Below are 16,936 nucleotides of genomic sequence, written 5' to 3'. Positions count from 1 at the left end.
CACTGAGCTATAAAACCCAAGGGGTCAAGCCTGGTGAAAGTGAAAACAGGGAGGCAAACTGATTTAACAGAAACTTGTCCTCATCCTGCTGTTCAGATGTCAGATTAGAAGAGAGATTAACTCCTTCTATCTTCTCATCTAAAGGTTGGCCTCTGAGTAGGTCAGTTAGAGGTTCACTCTCCTCCTCCTCTTGAGCTGAAGCTAGAAGCAAAGCTCCCACTTCTGGTCTCGAGACATATGCCTTCAAAAAGTTGGCGTGAAAGACTCTGGGAGCCTCCTTAGGTCTGCCTAAATCCACCAGATAGTTCACCTCTCCAAGTTTGCCCACAACCTTGAAGGGTCCTATCCATTTGTCCTTTAAAGCCCCTCTGCCTTGTTGGCACCATAACTAGTACAAGCTGTTCTGGAGTAAACTCAACCATATTGGACTTCTGGTCATGCCAATGTTTGACCAGAGGCTGACCAGCTTTTAAGTTATCACTAGCTTCTGCCATCATGTGTAACATTCTCCTCCAGAGACCTATTACATAGTCAGTCACTCTGACTGGCTTGGGCGAAGGAGCACTCTCCAACCCCTCCTTAATCAGGGCCAATGGACCTCTGACTGGATGGCCATAGAGAAGTTCAAAGGGACTGTATCCAACTCCCACCTGAGGGACTTCTCTATAAGCAAAGAGAAGGCATTGCAGTAAAAGGTCCCACTTTCTTTTAAGGGGTTCCTCTAAAGCACCTATCATGCTCTTCATAGTATAGTTAAACCTCTCTACCAATCAATTTGTCTGTGGATGGTAGGCTGTAGAGAACTTGTAAGTGATACCACTGTTTTTCCACATGGCTTGCATATAGTGGGACATACAATTGGATCCCCTGTTGGATATCACTTCTTTAGAAAACCCTACTCTGGTAAAAATACCAAGTAGAGCCTTAGCCACAGCCTGAGCCGTAACAGTCCTCATAGGTATTGCTTCAGGCTACCTAGAAGCATGGTCTACTACAACCAGGATAAACCTGTTTCCTTAAGATGTGGGAGGGTCAAGGGAACCAACAATGTCAATGCCCAACCTCTTGAAAGGAACTCCCAACACTGGGAGAGGCACCAAGGTTGACACATTCTTGGCTCCACTCTTGCAGGAGGTTTGGCAAGTGTGACAGCTCCTACATATTTGTCAACTTCTGAACCCATCTTAGGCCAGTAGAAGTATAAAGAGAGCCTTTTCTTGGTCTTTTTTAAACTCAAAAGACCAGCCAAAGGTATCTCATGGCCCAACTGTAGGAATTGGAGTCTGTTTTCTAGGGGCACTACACGTCGTTTACAGTCCCCAGGGATAGACTCAGTTGGTTCACTGTAGAAGAGCCCATCTTCCCAGTGCAACCTATGCTTCCCAGGCTCTTGCCCATCGAGCTGAGAAGCTGTCTGTAGGCGAAGACCTTCAAAAGTAGGACACTCTCTTTGTCCTCTGCCCTGTTGGGTCCACTTCTGCCAGTAAAGACTGCAGCTCAGGATGGTCAATAGGATCCAGATCTCCAACTAAACTTATGTCTTCTTCCAGGTCGGACTCTTCAGAAGCTGGTTCAACCACACAGGGTTGTACCTCACACTCAGCCTCAGCAGGTGGAGGTGTCACAGGTGTGAATTTGGACAATCTTGGAGTTGTCCTGGTTGGTAGCACAGGGGTGCTATCTGCTTTCTTTGTGGGGGTATTGGGGTTCCCCTTTGCCTCTCTCTTTCCTGAAATAGCTGTGAGCAATTCCTGTGGACTGGGGGTGATAGCTTTCTCTATCAATTCCCCCGGAGAGCCCCTCAAGGTCCTCTCCCTCGCAGGCCTAGTGAGCTCCTGTTTCCTTTTACTGGGAGGCCTAGGGGTACTAGACACAACTCCAAGAGTTTTCGGGTCATTACCCGACTGGACTCTCCCAGGCACTTCACTCTGCACACTAACATGCATCTTGACAGTCATGCCATTGCACTGGATGAGAGCTGGTAACTGGGGAAGAATTTGCACAGGGCCTCCAGCTAACTTGGTTAGGTGTTTGGGTGCCTTAGAAACATTATCTACCTTGAAAAATGATTCATCAACCACAGTTATGCTGGCTCCAGTGTCTCTGATGGCAGGGGTCTCGTGGCCATTCACAAGAACACTACCTTTATAATACTCTTTAGTATTATCTGGGATGGAATTATAGACATCTAAATTCTGTTGTTCCCACAAACCCAGGGACACTAAAGAAACACTAGCTGAGACTCTCATGGGTTCATCAGCCAGTAGTTTAGTTTAGTTTAGTTTAGTTTATTTATTTATAAAGCGCAGAAACCAGGCCCAGGGGCAATCGGGCGCATACTCTTGAGAACAGGTTACAATAAACAGTAAGTACACAGTAAATTTACATAAATATACAGCAATATACAGAAAGAGTACCATTAGCAGATTATAGTACAAGTACAGTGAAAGGTGTATAGACATGACCTATAATGCACATGGAAACTGGACTGAGTGAGGGCCTCATGGATAATGGGAGAACAGCCAGGTTTTGGCGTTGTTCTTGAAGAATTGGAACGATGGTTCCGTTCTGATAGGAGTAGGCAGAGTGTTGCAAAGTTTGGAGGCTAGGACAGGGAAGCTCACCCCGCCCGCTTTTTGGAGTTTGAATCTAGACAAGGTGAGGCTTGAGTTTGGGCTGATCTAATGGTTCGAGAGGATGTGTGGGGTGTGAGGCGAGCGGAGAGGTAAGGTGGGGCATTGTTGTTCAGGCATTTGTGAGTCAAGGCTAGCGTTTTCAGGGCAATTCTTTGTTTTACCGGGAACCAACGTGAGTACGATCTGACGGAGGAGATATGGGAGCATCTCAGGATTTTTAAAGTGGCCCTTAAGGCATTATTTTGTACAGTTTGCAATTTATTGAGGTTAGACTGACTGGTCCCTAGGTAGAGAGCACTGCAGTAGTCGATTTTGGCCATGACGAGTGTTCTGGCGAGGGTGATGCAGTTGGTAGAATTTAGGAAGGGTTTACAGGCAGTGATAAGTTTACAAGTGTAGGCAGATGCCGACCTAACTGCATTTGTTTGTCTGTTCAAGGAGAGCGTGGAGTCGAGATAGACGCCTAGAGTCTTAGTGTCGTTGGAGACCTTAATATCGTTGCAGTCGATGGTGAAGGACTTGTAGGTTTGATCTAATTTGTTAAGCCGATGGTTTGATCCTAGAAATAGGAGCTTGGTCTTATCATCGTTAAGGCAACGTTTGTGATGTGCCATCCAGGCCTGAATGACCAAGTAGACATCGTTAAGGGCTTTAGTGTCAGCTGTGCAATCTCCCATGATAGGGATGAGTATCTGGGTGTCATCTGCGTAGTTGGTGTAGGAGACACCCAGATTATCAAGCACATCGAAGAGGGGCTTAGTGAATACGTTGTACAATGTAGGGGATACACACAAGCCTTGAGGAACGCCACAGTGAATGGGGGAGGGGTCAGCTGAAGACCTAGGTGAGAAGACCCTCATGGATCTTTTGCTCAGGAATGAATGGATCCAGGCATTGGCAGAGTCAGAGAAGTGGGCTGCAGATTTAAGGTGTTGGCAGAGTATTTGGTGGTTGACCAAATCGAAAGCCGCAGAGAGGTCGAGGAGAAGGAGAAGAGCTAACTTCCCATTGTCCATTTGAGTTTTCAGGTCAATCAAGGCTGATTCCGTGCCGTGTTTAGGACGGAATCCTGATTGTCTTAACACCAGAAGATTGTTTAGTTCGAGGTAATCCTGAATCTGCAGGTAAGCTACGCGATCCAAGATCTTGAGCAGGAATGGGACTGTAGTGATTGATCTGAAGTTAGTTGGGATGTTAGGGTCGAGGGAAGGTTTTTTGAGGAGTGGGATAACCCATGCGTCCTTTAGGTTATCTGGGACAATACCCGTCTTGAAAGAAGCATTTATGAATGCTGTGATGAAAGGGGCTAAATCGTGAGATGCTTCCTTGATAATAGGTGCTGGGCAAGGTCACCTTGGCAATTGGATGGTTTTAAGTTGTTTATGATTCCTTCTACTTCGAGGGTGGTGAGCGGGGAGAAAGAGAAAGGTTTATGAGAGGGATTGGCTTGGTGAGTATTGAATGTGGGTGTGGTCAGTGGTTGGTCAGACTGTAGGGATTTCTGTTTGTCTCTGATTTTAGATTGGAGGGTGGCAATTTTACCCAGGAGTGCCGACTGAATATTTGTGCACCAAGTACTATCTTTGGCACAAGAGTCACGGGGGGCTGCAGGTGTCTCAAGTTCCTTAAGAATATTGAAGAGTTCCTTAGTGTTAGACTGGGCTGACATAATGTGGTTAATGGGCAATAGAGTTGATGGCTGCAAGCACTGACTGTTTGTACATGTCGGCTAGGACGGTGGGGTCTGAGCAAGTGTCAGGAGCATTATTTAAGATGGGAAGGATGAGGGGGAGTAGTTTTTCCGTGGTAATGTTCTTTTTATTTCTAGTGCGGGTGGCTGGGGCATGGGTGGTGAAGCTGCTTCAATACTGAAGGTGATGACGTGGTGGTCAGACCAGATGCAAGGGGCGTTGGAGAGTACGCTGATATTGCAGTTGGTGTCACTGAGCCAGTCAAGGGACCGCCCTTTAATGTGGGTGGGTTCCTGTATGTGGTGTGAGAATCCTAAATCTGTTAAGGTATTAGCGAGGTCGAGGGCCGCAGGATCATTAGGGTCTTGGTTTCCTAGATTAAGGTCACTAAGAATGATGGTTTGAGAGTTAGATTTTGCATTGTCAAATACTAAAGCAGAGATGTCATCCACAAAGGATGTGGGTGGACCAGGGGGTCTATATATTAGGTGGATGGTGACCGTTTGGTTGGCTGAAAGTTGGAGTCTGACAGAGAGTAACTCTGCGGATTCCACCTTAATGCTTGGGATGGTTCTGAGTCCTAATGAGTTTATAGAGATTAATGCAATTCCTCCACCTCTCGAGGTGCGGTCACATCTGATAATGGAGTAATCTGTGGGGATGGCCAGAGAAAGTGCAGGGCCAGATGCCGCCTGTAGCCAGGTCTCAGAGATGGCGATGAAGTCGAGTTCCTGAGTCTTGATAAGATCAGCGATGTCCAGTGCATGGGCAGCTAAGGACCTTGCGTTGATCAGGGCGGCTTTTATTAAACCAACGTTGCTTGTTCAGGCTGTGTTGGTCTGAAGGCGATGGGCGTAGGTATGGTAGGCGTTTATGGGGGCAGGCTGAGCGTCAGTGTTTTCAGATGTGGGCTCAGGTACATGGGGTGACCCTTCTTGCCCATGAGTCTAGAGCCTAGTCTTTTGTTTCTTAGAGCGATGGAGCAAGGTTGGTTGGGTGAGGGTTTTTTGGCGAAATGGTCAAGCCATAAGGCCAGATCGTTGAGGTAGATGTTGTGGTTTTGCGGTACAGTGCTTGGGTAGGTATCAGCAAGTCTGTAAGTGGAGGCCATGGATGTGGTGTGCAAGATGCTGAGTGCAGCTAGGTTAGATGATGGTAAGTATAATGTCCAGGTAATTGCCCACACTAAGAGTGGTACTTGTAGTAAGGAAAGCAGTGACCTTAGGGAGGACAGGTGTGGTAACATGTTACCGAAATTAGAGAGGAAAAGGGGCACATAGTTAGGGAAGCAGTCGCTGGTTAGAGTTGCAGGTGCTATTTGGCTAGGCAATACAAGCTCAATGCGAGCAGTGCGAGCTCAAGGGTTAAATTGTTTGTACGTGATGGGTGCAGGCAGTCAGGTTAAGACTACTGATTCAGTTGTACCAATGCGGCAGTCTAGGCAATGGAGGGTGCATCAAATCAAAAAGGCAGAGCAAATACCAAGGCTTGCACAAAACGTTGGCATATCAAGCAGGGAGCAATGCAGGATACATGAGGCACACGTCAATTGTAAGGTGCAACAACTTGGGCAGTACAGATACCCTAATGCTAGCAACAAGTGTTGGCAAATCAAATCAATGTCAATTAAAAGGCACGGCAGAGTAAGGCAGGTACCCTAGGGTTAGCGACAGAGTGTGGGCATGTCACGTGAGTAACAGTGCAACAAATGCGGGCATAGATCAAAAAGTGTGGCGCAGCAGGTTAGACATTGAACATTGAACATTATCAAGCAGAAGCAGAGTAACAGTAACATAAATCATGATCCTAACAGGTTATAGTCGCGCCATGATTGAAGAAGGTGTCAGAGTAGCTTAGATTAGGTCGTAAGGTAGCTAGGAACATGCCATGCCGAATCCGAGTACATCTAGACTAGAGATATGGTGTGACAGGCGGGATCGGGCAGTTTAACAGCAGATTGTAATAGGGAACTATAGACACAGCATAAGGACTGGTAAAGCTGTGTGAAGATGTGTGAGCATGCCGAATCCTAAAGCCTATGCAGGTGACAAAGAGGGCCTGTGATGCCGGTGCAAGTGGAATGTCAGTATACAGTTCGTGATGGTTCACTGATAGATAAAGAAGAGCTTTTCAGGTATTTGTTTAGCAGAAATCATGGGAAGATCATTGCCGTTCTGAGCAAGAACACAATCATTTCACATGCGAGCACAGGGCCAATAGCAGAACAGTTTCAAGGCATGCACAGGCAAACAAATGAGGGCGGTGGCGTGGTCATTCAGTGGGCTGGTACAGGCCGGGTGGCAATGTGAATCAAACATAAGCATTGCAGGCAATTTCAGCAAGGAAATGGTGTGATCACTTGGTAGTGAGCAGCATCTGAGGGGGGTAGCCCCTAGTGGCTCAAAGATGCGGTCGAACTATCAGTAATAAATGAAATCAGGCCGGTAGAACAAATGCGCAGACTTAGTACACAGGTGTGCAGGATACACGTTGCAGCAGCTAAGATAAGTGGCGTATCCGATTATGTTAGCAGAGGAAAGGCAGCATGCCTAGCATCTAGATGAATAGTATTCAGGCTGGCGCAACAGGCAAGATAAAGCTTGTAAGGGCAATATGCACAGAAAGGGCACCCTATACTGCTAAACTAGACAGCGAGTTCATGGGGAGCCATGATGCGTATGAGCAATTGTAGCAGTTAAGACGAAAAAAATAGTTAATAGCATCGGTAGTCTTACTATTTCTGGGTGATGAAGACGTTAGTCGGAGGTTCGTAGGAAGCGTCAGCTGTATAGCCATGGGCAGGGATTAGGGCGTTGTGCGGATGGGCATAGTGTCCAGGCGAACGGTGAGTAAGGCTGAGGACAGGCTAGGACAGGAGTCAGCCTTGTTGCACTGGGCCTTAGTGCAAGTGGGCCGGATTCGCCTGCCGGCTCTGGATAGGATGGCTGCAAAAGGACCACCAGCCAATCGGGACTCAGCAGAGTCTGCTGGGGTAGATTAGGCACTGGAAGGCTCAGATGTATTGCGGGCAGCCATCTTTATGTGTGCTGGGCTCCTTGTGTAAAGCAATGGTGGACGCATACACACGGTAACGAAAACAGCCAAAAGCACAGCGCCACGAGTCAAGATGCAGGAACAGCACAGGCATCAGGGCAACATAGCTGGAGTATTGTAGTATGAAGAATTTGTTTCAGGCACAGTGAGAAGTGCGCTTACCGAATATGATGCAGAAATTCTGGGTAGGTGAAAGTTTCCACTTGCCATAGGTACTTCTTCCTCTGGGGAGAAAGCTAAGGAGACAGTGTGGATCCCTGAAGGTTTACCCTTACATCTAGGATCCCCTTTCACATGGTCAGTTGACCTACAAACATAACATTTCCCAAATGTTTTGATAAATGGGGGTTAGTTCTGACCTCAATTTGGTTTGGGTCCAGATGGTGTACTAACCTGATTCGATTTCCCTTGTGGCCTACCCTTATTGATTTTTTTTGGGGCCCTTTTTTGGATGGGAGGTATTCGAATTCTCCTTGTTATTTTTCTTTGGCTGTTTTCCCTCATCCTTCTTCTGAGTTGCCTCAGAATCCTTGTGATTAGCCTTGTTGGCAACCCACAAGTCAGCAGCCTTAGCTAACTTCTTTGAATCTATTTCCTTAGAATCAGCCAAGTGTTGTCTGAGCTCAGGAGAGCAGGCATTGTAAATTGACTCCAACATAACAAGATTTCTCATACCTTCATAAGTGTTTACTCTGTAACCCTTAACCCAATCTAAAATATCAAGCTTAGCCTCATAGATAACAACAATTTCTTTAGGCATACAGGGTCTCTTAGGACTGGAAGACCTAGAAGACTCTGGGAGAGAAGCATTTTCAATAGACAACTTTTTCATTTCTAAGGCATGGTCTATCTCCATTTGTCTGAGCTTAAGTTCTTTATGTTTTTGTTCAGTTTGAGCACTTATACGTTTGAATTCTAAGTCAAGCCTCATCTTTTCTAGAGCAATGAATTCAGGACTGAGTGTAGGACCTGATGGGGTCCCAGTGGACAAAGGTTGAGGTAGTTGAGCAGGTAAAGGAGCAGTAAGGCCTACATTGGGAGACACATCTGCCTCATCTAACTCACCCATAATAACTGACACATTATCATCCTCATCATTTTCCACATTTGCTGGAGGGTTAGGTAGTTCCGACTGCAAGAGAGCAGTACAATGAGAGCAGTACAGTGAAATCAGTTCACACAGGTATCCAAGTAAACACTTAGGGGCCGATTCATGGAAGAAATGTGCGCCGGAAATCTCAGTGCAAGCTGGCGCAAGCTGGTGCAGGTGTGAAAAAGCAAGCGCACGCGCACGTGTGGGATTCAAGGAAGGGCCTGCGCGTGTTTTCCCCAGGATGTGCGCCAAATCCGTGCGTGGCACACATGGGGGCACACGTCATTGCAACATCCCGAACGCCATACGCGACGTGCACAAAGAAAGCACACAATGTCGGCGCACACACCAAAAGGGGGTTGGACATGGGGCGTAACACGTGGAATGGGGAAAAACGCGTGATAAAGAAGGAGTAACTGGGGAAGTACTGCAGGGAAATACACGGAATGCCCACACGCACGCGAACAACACATATTCATGGAATCGAATACAGGAAACCCACACATGCCAAAAGACGCGCATAGGCATCAACACGTCCGCCACATGAAGGCAGGCGGCAGCGTCCCCGTGCACAGTACAAAAGTGCGGCAAACAAAAAACACATATATCCAAATAGGATGAATGTCCCATTTGTCGCAGAACTGATCGTGGGACACCGCAGGAGGAGGAGAATAGTCAGGGCCCACATTTTTTTGCCCGGACTAGCCTTTTTGGGATGCCCGTATCATCCTAGACTTGGTCAGGGTGTGGGAAGATGACCTTACATCACCCACCCTGTGCTCCCAAGCACTGAGCCCCTTGGAGAAGGTGCACAATGTCCTGCATTTTTTGGCCATTGGGTCATTTCAGTGTGTTAAGCGGAAACCTGTGCAGTTCCCTCTGGGACCACTGCAAAAGATTTGGGCCTACAGGTGTTGGCAGTAAACCCACTTGGTAGCTGTCTGTATCACACAGATTCACCTGGTAGCTGTGGCTGAGCAGTCAGACCTCTCTCAAGAAAAGTTAGGCAGTATGTGGAGTATACAAAATAGGGCAATGTACACAATAGGACAAGCAGACACGGAACAGAGCTTGGGTGTAAAGATATATGGGTATTTATTTATAACAACACATCTATGAAAAACACTCTGGCACTTATACGGCAAACAACTTAAATTACAATTACTAGGAGTATCTCAATCCTCTAACAATATGTCACAAGTCTAGGTTCATCAGCACCATTTTTTTGCAGACAGGGATGAATGCTTTAACCTAGATGGCACTCTAATATTCGTTAGGAGGGGAGAGAAAAGGCAGGGTATGAAACCAACTCGGTTCCAACACTTTTACGAAACAATGCAAGGCAAGTAAGGCAGGATCTACCGTAGATCACAAAGTTCAGAGGCCAGGCCCACTCGGAGAGAGGCAAGGCGCTATGTCCCAAAAGTATCCCAGTGGAAATGGCCTTCGAGTCTTAGTCGCAAATTGTCACAGAAAGATTGGACCAGTTCAGAACAAAAAGTTAAGAAGGCTTGGAGGCGACCCAATGGAGAGGCAAGGATTAAGACACCTCACGCTAACCGTCACAAGGGAAGCCAAGCGGACATGGTACCTTGTATGTGGAGAGACAGCTCCGGCGGGGGCAGTTGTTCCTGGTGGTGGATGCAGGTCGGGGCTTTTCCAAGAGATGAGATGCTCTCGTCGTCGGAGGAAAGTTGAAGATCTTTGCACCACCAGGGAAGAGACCAGCCGCGGAGTGCTCCGTCACAAGGCACCACCTTTTGGTCGCGGTACAGGGGTAGTGGCTATCCGGTTGCCAGGATGCTCTGCACGGGCAATTCGACCACTATGTCCTGGAACGAAGAAAAAGCAAAGGGGGGCTGGTTGTGCCCACCAGTCAGGGGAAGAAGACTCTCCGGCGGGGAGATCTCCTCTGTCATCGGGAAGTGGTGAGTCGGTTCCGCAGGCTCCACCGGAGGTGTCGTCGTTGCAGGTCGGCTCAGCTTTACCCTGGTCGGTTTCTTAGGTCCTGTGGCGACTTCTGAAGATCCAGTCCCAAAAGCCCTGCATGAATGAAAGAAGAGACGGGTGACCTCACATGAAGTAGAGATGACACACACAGAAGAGATGCCAATGAAGAAAGTATATAGACCTTATAAAATCTGATAGCGAAATAGAAAATTAAGCATCATTTTGGGAGCAAAATGAAGATTGTATGTAAAGACAAGCACTGAAGAAAAAGCAAAACCATTTCATGAATGTACAGATGCAGTAATGCAAGTAGATCTAGTAATCATAAGCCTGGTTATACGTAATGAATAGACTTCATGCAGTGCCGCCAATATATAGATGTGGGTATAGAATATGGATATTCCATGACACATTTTAGCAAATTTGGACCCCGTGAATGGAAAGGGCTGAAAATGTGGCACAGCAGAATAATATTGCTGCCGGCGAAGAAAGATTAGAGAAGGCTTGCCTGCCCCAGTGTCAAGAGTTAGGGCCACCAAGAGCCTGGTGATCTACTCGAGAAGATACAATAAACGTGAGAAGTTTTCTTCATTGAATAGTATTAAATGCAACGAAGGAGCTCAAAACGTGGTCTCTAGCCACATGGTCAGATGTAACTTTTTTTTTTTTTTTTTTTTTTTTTATTTGTTTTGGCTTAGGCCTTTACAAAAATAATACAAAATTGTTAGTATAAAACACCTAAAAATTACATTAAATTTCATTTTTTTCCCCCAACCCTGCTAATTTTCTATTTTTCTGCTGTATCAATGTTTTGAAGACTAGGGAGGACTAGCAGGGTGCTGCCTGAGTCAGAGGTAAGTGGGGGTGGTGGGTGGTGTCAGAACTTGAGGGGGCTCGCTGGTTGTTGGGGTGGGGGTGGGTGGGAGTGGTGGCTGGTGCCAGAACTTGAGGGGGCTGCCTGGGGGTTGGGGCAGAGGTGAGTGAGGGAGGAGGGTAGACTGGCAGGATGATGCCTGGGGGTTGGGGAGGAAGTGAGTGGGGGTGGTGTCAGGACTTGAGAGGGCTGCCTGGGGTTTGGGGCAGAGGTGAGTGGTGGATGGTATCAGGACTTGAGGGGGCCGTCTGGGGGTTTGGGGGAGGTGAGTGGCGATGGTGGGGATAGGGTGGACTAGCAGGGTGCTGCCTGGGGGTTGGGGCAAAAGTGAGTGAGGGTGGTGGGTGGTGTCAGGACTTGAGGTTGCTGTCTGGGGGTTGTGGTGGAGGTGAGTGGAGGTGGTGTCAGAACTTGAGGGTGCTACCTGGGGATTGGGGCAGAGGTGAGGTGAGTGGGGGTGGTGGGAGCAGGGCAGACTAGCAGGGGGCTGCCTGGGGTTGGGTGAAGATGGGTGGGGGTGGTAGGAGGAGGGTGGACTAGCAGGGTGCTGCCAGGGGGCTTGGGCGGGGGTGAGTGGGGTGGTGTCAGAACTTGAGGGTGCTGCATGGGGTTTGGGGTGGAGGTGAGTGAGGGTGTCGGGAGGAGGGTGGACTGGGGGTTGGGGCAGAGGTGGGTGTGGGTGGTGGGTGGTATTAGGATTTGAAGGTGCTCCCTGGGGGTTGGGATGGAGGTGAGTGGGGGTGGTGGGAGGAGGGTGGACTAGCATGGTGCTGCTTGGGGGTTGGGGTGGAGGTGAGTGGTGGTGGTGGCATGACTTGACAAGGTGCCTGGGGGTTGGGGTGGAGGTGAGTGGGGATGGTGGGAGGAGGGTGGACTAGCAGGGTGCTGCCTGGAGGTTGGGACAGAGGTGGTATCAGGACTTGAGGGGGCTGCCTTGGGTTTGCGGTGGAGATGTGTGGGGGTGGTATCAATTCTTGAGAGGGCTGCCTGGGGGGTGGGGCGGAGGTGAGTGGGTGACATCAAGACTTGAGGGTTCCCACATGAGGATTGGGGCAGAGGTGATTGGGGGTGGTGGGAGCAGGGCAGACTAGCAGGGGCTGCCTGGGGTTGGGTGGAGGTGAGTGGGGCTGGTGAGAGGAGGGTGGACTGGTAGTTGGGGCAGAGGTGAGTGGGGGTGGTGTTAGGACTTGAAGGTGCTGTCTGGGGGTTGGGATGGAGGTGAGTGGGGGTGGTGCGAGGAGGGTGGACTAGCAGGATGCTGCTTGGGTTTTGAGGTGGAAGTGAGTGGTGGCATGACTTGATGGGGTTGCTTGGGGTTGGGGTGGTGGGGAGTGGGGGTGGTGGGAGGTGGGTGGGCTAGCATTGTGCTGCCCAGAGGTAAACATTTGACATACAATGTAATTTACTACATAAAAGGCAACGTGTTCTAACAGGTTCGGTATGAACCAGTCCTCTGCAATAGCTGCTGCAAGGCTTTCCCTAATTACATGCGCTGGGTAGTGCAGCTGTTCAAGCACAACCCTTAATAAGGCTACAGGCATCACCAGCCTTCCAGTGCTGTCCTGTCACCACAATGCTTCAGAGGGGGATAAAGAACACCCCCTCTGTGTCCATAACTCTTTCTCTTCCTGTGGAGCGCTACCTTGAACTTCCATCAACTGCGTTATGGACAAATGATTAACCCTTAATTTACAATCATAATTGTGACCACTTTTTCTTTTTACATCTGGAGTATCAAAATACTGGGGAATATGCAACCCTTTGGCAGTTTCGTCTGCGGCTTCGTTCCCGCATGAGATAAAATCAGTTCTCTTAGTATGTGCTGCGCATTTAACTATTGCTATGGCTACTGGGAGTTGTAGTGCTTTAATAAGCCTGTCCAATAATGAAGCATGTTGAATTGGAGTGCTGTCCACTCAGAGGTAGCCCATCCTTTTCCAACGTGCTAGCCCTGCGTGCACAGTTGATGTCACGTAGGTGGAGTCATTGTACACCGTTACTTCCTGCCCTGCGTGTTCAACAATTAGCGCCACCAATTCTGCAGCCTGTGCCGTAAAGTGCGGCAGTAGTCTTGCACTTGCTACCACTTCGAATTCACAATTAGCTCTGTTCCTTACCACAGCTCAACCTGAGTGCCTTTTTCCATCAGTTTGATACATTTTCGAAGACCCATCAATAAAGAGAACCTCCCTTCCTGCTAGAGCATTCTCCTTTACACTTGGAATCTCATCGTAATACTCCTCATAGTTGGAGCAATTATGCACTTGCTCATCCTCTGTCACAGGTTCAGCTACAAACGTGGAAGGCTTCACTATTTTACACCTGACTATTTTGATTGTGGATTCGATATAACTACCTCATATGCAGAAGCCCTCTGAGATGTCAGTTTACCCTTAGGTTTTTGTAAAACAGCAAACAAAGCATGCTCAACAAATAAAGTAATGAAACACCCCATCACAATGGTTGTAGACTTTGAATGGCAAACGCGGCTGCTGTCAGCGATTGTTTGCAAGGAAAGTGTCCTTTCATAACTGGATCTAGAATCCCACTATAATATGGCAAAGGTTTGTACCCAAGTGTAGTCTTCTGTGTAAGCACTATGTCTTCCGTCCGGTCTATTTGTCTTTGTTCACTTGGGATTTCTTCAAAACCTGCAAAAGGGGTCTTGTGTATGAACTATAATCAAATAGCCATGCTCTAACATAGTTGCACAATCCAGAAACTGCTGCATTTGCTTTATCGTGTGCACTTTTGGTGTTTTCATAATCGCCTCAGCTCTTTCAGGTGTTATTTTCTTTCCTTCATGCGAGATTAACTGGCCTACGCACAACACCTCTTCCTGACAATATTGCAACTTCTTGTCTACTTTATATCCCTTATCTGCTAGGATAGTCATTAACTGAATTGAATCTCATCTGCACTCATCTTCTGTCGTGCTACAAACTAAAATGTAATCTACGTACTGCAGCACAACACTTTAGTCTTGGGGGTCCTTATGCAACGGGATTGAGAAAAACACATTTTGATTCAATCAACGTGAAATATTGTCCCTCTGTTGGAATACAACATAAAATCACAGCAGGATTCAGAACTAGAGGAGACACTGCTTCTACAATCTGGTTAATTGGTCTCATGTTCTGAATTAATCTCCATGACCACCCTTTTGATTTCTTCACAGGATACACAGTAGTATTACACAGTGACTCTGACATCACTAAAATACCCTGTTCCATCATAGCTGATAAAATCTTTAAAATACCCTCATCTCCCTCTAGAGTACTGTCTTGCTCGGGGTGAAATTGCTCCTGGTTTCAGCTTAATCTTAACTTCTCCCACCCCACTCAATAGGCCTACGTCAAAGGGACCTGTAGTCCATAAAGAGGTTTGCACTTTTTCCATATCCTCATCAAAAAATGCTGGGCACTTCCGCACTATCACCATTCGCTGTGGGATTTCCCTTCTCTCTATTCTGATCTAATATATAATACTCATTTTGAATATTACTTCATCATCTGATGGATCATCTCTAAACATATATTTGTCTGTGAAGTCAGTCAATCTATATCCTTCCCCAATGGCAATTACCGATCTCCATGGCCTGCCCACATTATCGGTTCCTTTGAGCATGGACAATTGCCCTCACACCAGGGCTGCATGTAACTCTATGAGTATTATCGGTATCCCTCCTTTATCCATAGGTACCTGTAGCCTGAACAAGAACTCATCAGGTATTCTCATACTCTTTCCTACTAGACCGGGTAGCCGTGTCAACAATATGCATACCCCATAAAGAAAGACTTCTGGCTCTAATGGCATTCCTCGCAGAGACATTTGTGCTGTAAACACCATTATAAATCCACCCAAAATTAGATAATGTATCCCTGGAGTGGAACACTCTAAGCCTTCATCAGTAAAGGAAATTGTCATCTTTAGCTTTGTCATTAAATCTCGGCCGAGAACATTAACTGGTGTCTGCCTTGAATACAATAACGGTACAGACATGTCACGCTCTTCTGCAGAAACACGTAATTCATTAGTAAAAGGAAATCTGCATGTAGCTCCACAGAAGCCTTGCGCGTTCATGGCTTTTCCTGATAATGTATATGTTCCCTCTCGTATACATGAAAGGGTTGCCCCAGTGTCGACTTGGGGGATCGGTGTCACCGATAGTACTGAACACATCAAGTCACCCTGTGAGCTGTCCTATTGTGGGTACATGCTTATCCCTGTACCTGTAAACAGGACTTCCACCAACAAAGGTGACAGCCCCTACTCTAGGTCTCAAGTATTGTCCCGTGTTTTCACTCTGTTGTATCTGCATGGGTGCATGCTATGACTGTCCTTGCAGCAGATTAAACGGTGCTTCCTGTGGTTGTAATGCCTGTTGCATTTGCGGCACTTGTGCTTGATACACAGTCTGATCTTGGGCAGACCATCCCTATTTCGTGAGCTATATGCTGCAGTATAAGCTGCCCCCCCTCTTGAGAAGTGCCCATTCTTTACATACCCTTGACTCCCACATGTTCATGCGATGTGCCCTGTCATGCCACATGTCCAACATATAGGAGGAGTTCATCTGAACAGCCCCACTTGATTTAAACCTCCCTTCACATTTTGATTATCATTCTGCATGTTCTGAAACCCACCTTGGTTATTTTGAAACCCACCCTGATTATTTTGGAAACCACACCTTCCTCTGAAACCCATTCCTCTGCCTCACGGCATGAATCCATTCCTCCTTTATCTGATTGGCCTTGATTATTAGCCTGCGAAGTACCCACTGCATGCTGCATTCCCAGCCCTTCGCCGCTTGTCAGTGTCGCCCCTTTTATGGCATAATTTGACAATTTCTTCTGAACTAACTTAGCCTCCTCAAGTTTTCTAGCATCCTCCTTATTTCTTTTCTTTTAACAATCGGCAGTGATGCACAATAGTCAACTGTATCTCTGCCCATGGCTTCGTTTCTATTCCCATTAGTTTCTTAAACTGTCTCTGTACCTGCTCTGGCAATCCCTGACACAGAATGTGGTAAAAAACTAGCACTGATTTCTCCAAAGGCTCCCTCATTTCCAAAGTCCAGCATTCCTGAATACTTTGAATGTAAGAAAGCAGAATTTTGTCATCTTTGATTTTATGTATCATAATTGCACCCATATCTGACGTATCAGGATACTGTACCCTGAGTGCTCTCAAAACATCTGCTCTGTAATTATTTAATCGTGCTCCGTCATGAGCTGTGGTCTGTGCCGTGGCATTTGAGTAACCTGCTCTTGTCCAAATGCCATCAGCTCTTTCCCCAAAAATGGCTGCTAGGAGACCCTTATAGTCTGATTCATGGAATTATTTGTGTGAAAAATGCAGATTTGTGCGCCTTTCTGCCCGAAATCTCTGTTTGAAGTATGGGGATTTTCGGGCAGAAAGGCGTGCAAATCTGGGGTTTTCATGCAAATAATTCCATGAATCAGGCAGTTAATATCCCCAATGGCTACAGTATTTCCTCCTGTCATCTTTTCTAGCTCATTAATCTGTTTTCCTGCAACCGCCGTTAAACTATGGAGTTTACATCTTACATTATCCTTGTCCATTTGGGCCCACGGGATATACTGCGGTCTGGCCGCTCCTTTCCCCAATAAGTTGG

This window comes from Ambystoma mexicanum, chromosome 5q, assembly GCF_040938575.1.
Source record: "Ambystoma mexicanum isolate Mex_15411 chromosome 5q, UKY_AmexF1_1, whole genome shotgun sequence".
Lineage (NCBI taxonomy): Eukaryota > Metazoa > Chordata > Amphibia > Caudata > Ambystomatidae > Ambystoma > Ambystoma mexicanum.
Note: the sequence above shows the minus strand (reverse complement) of the source record.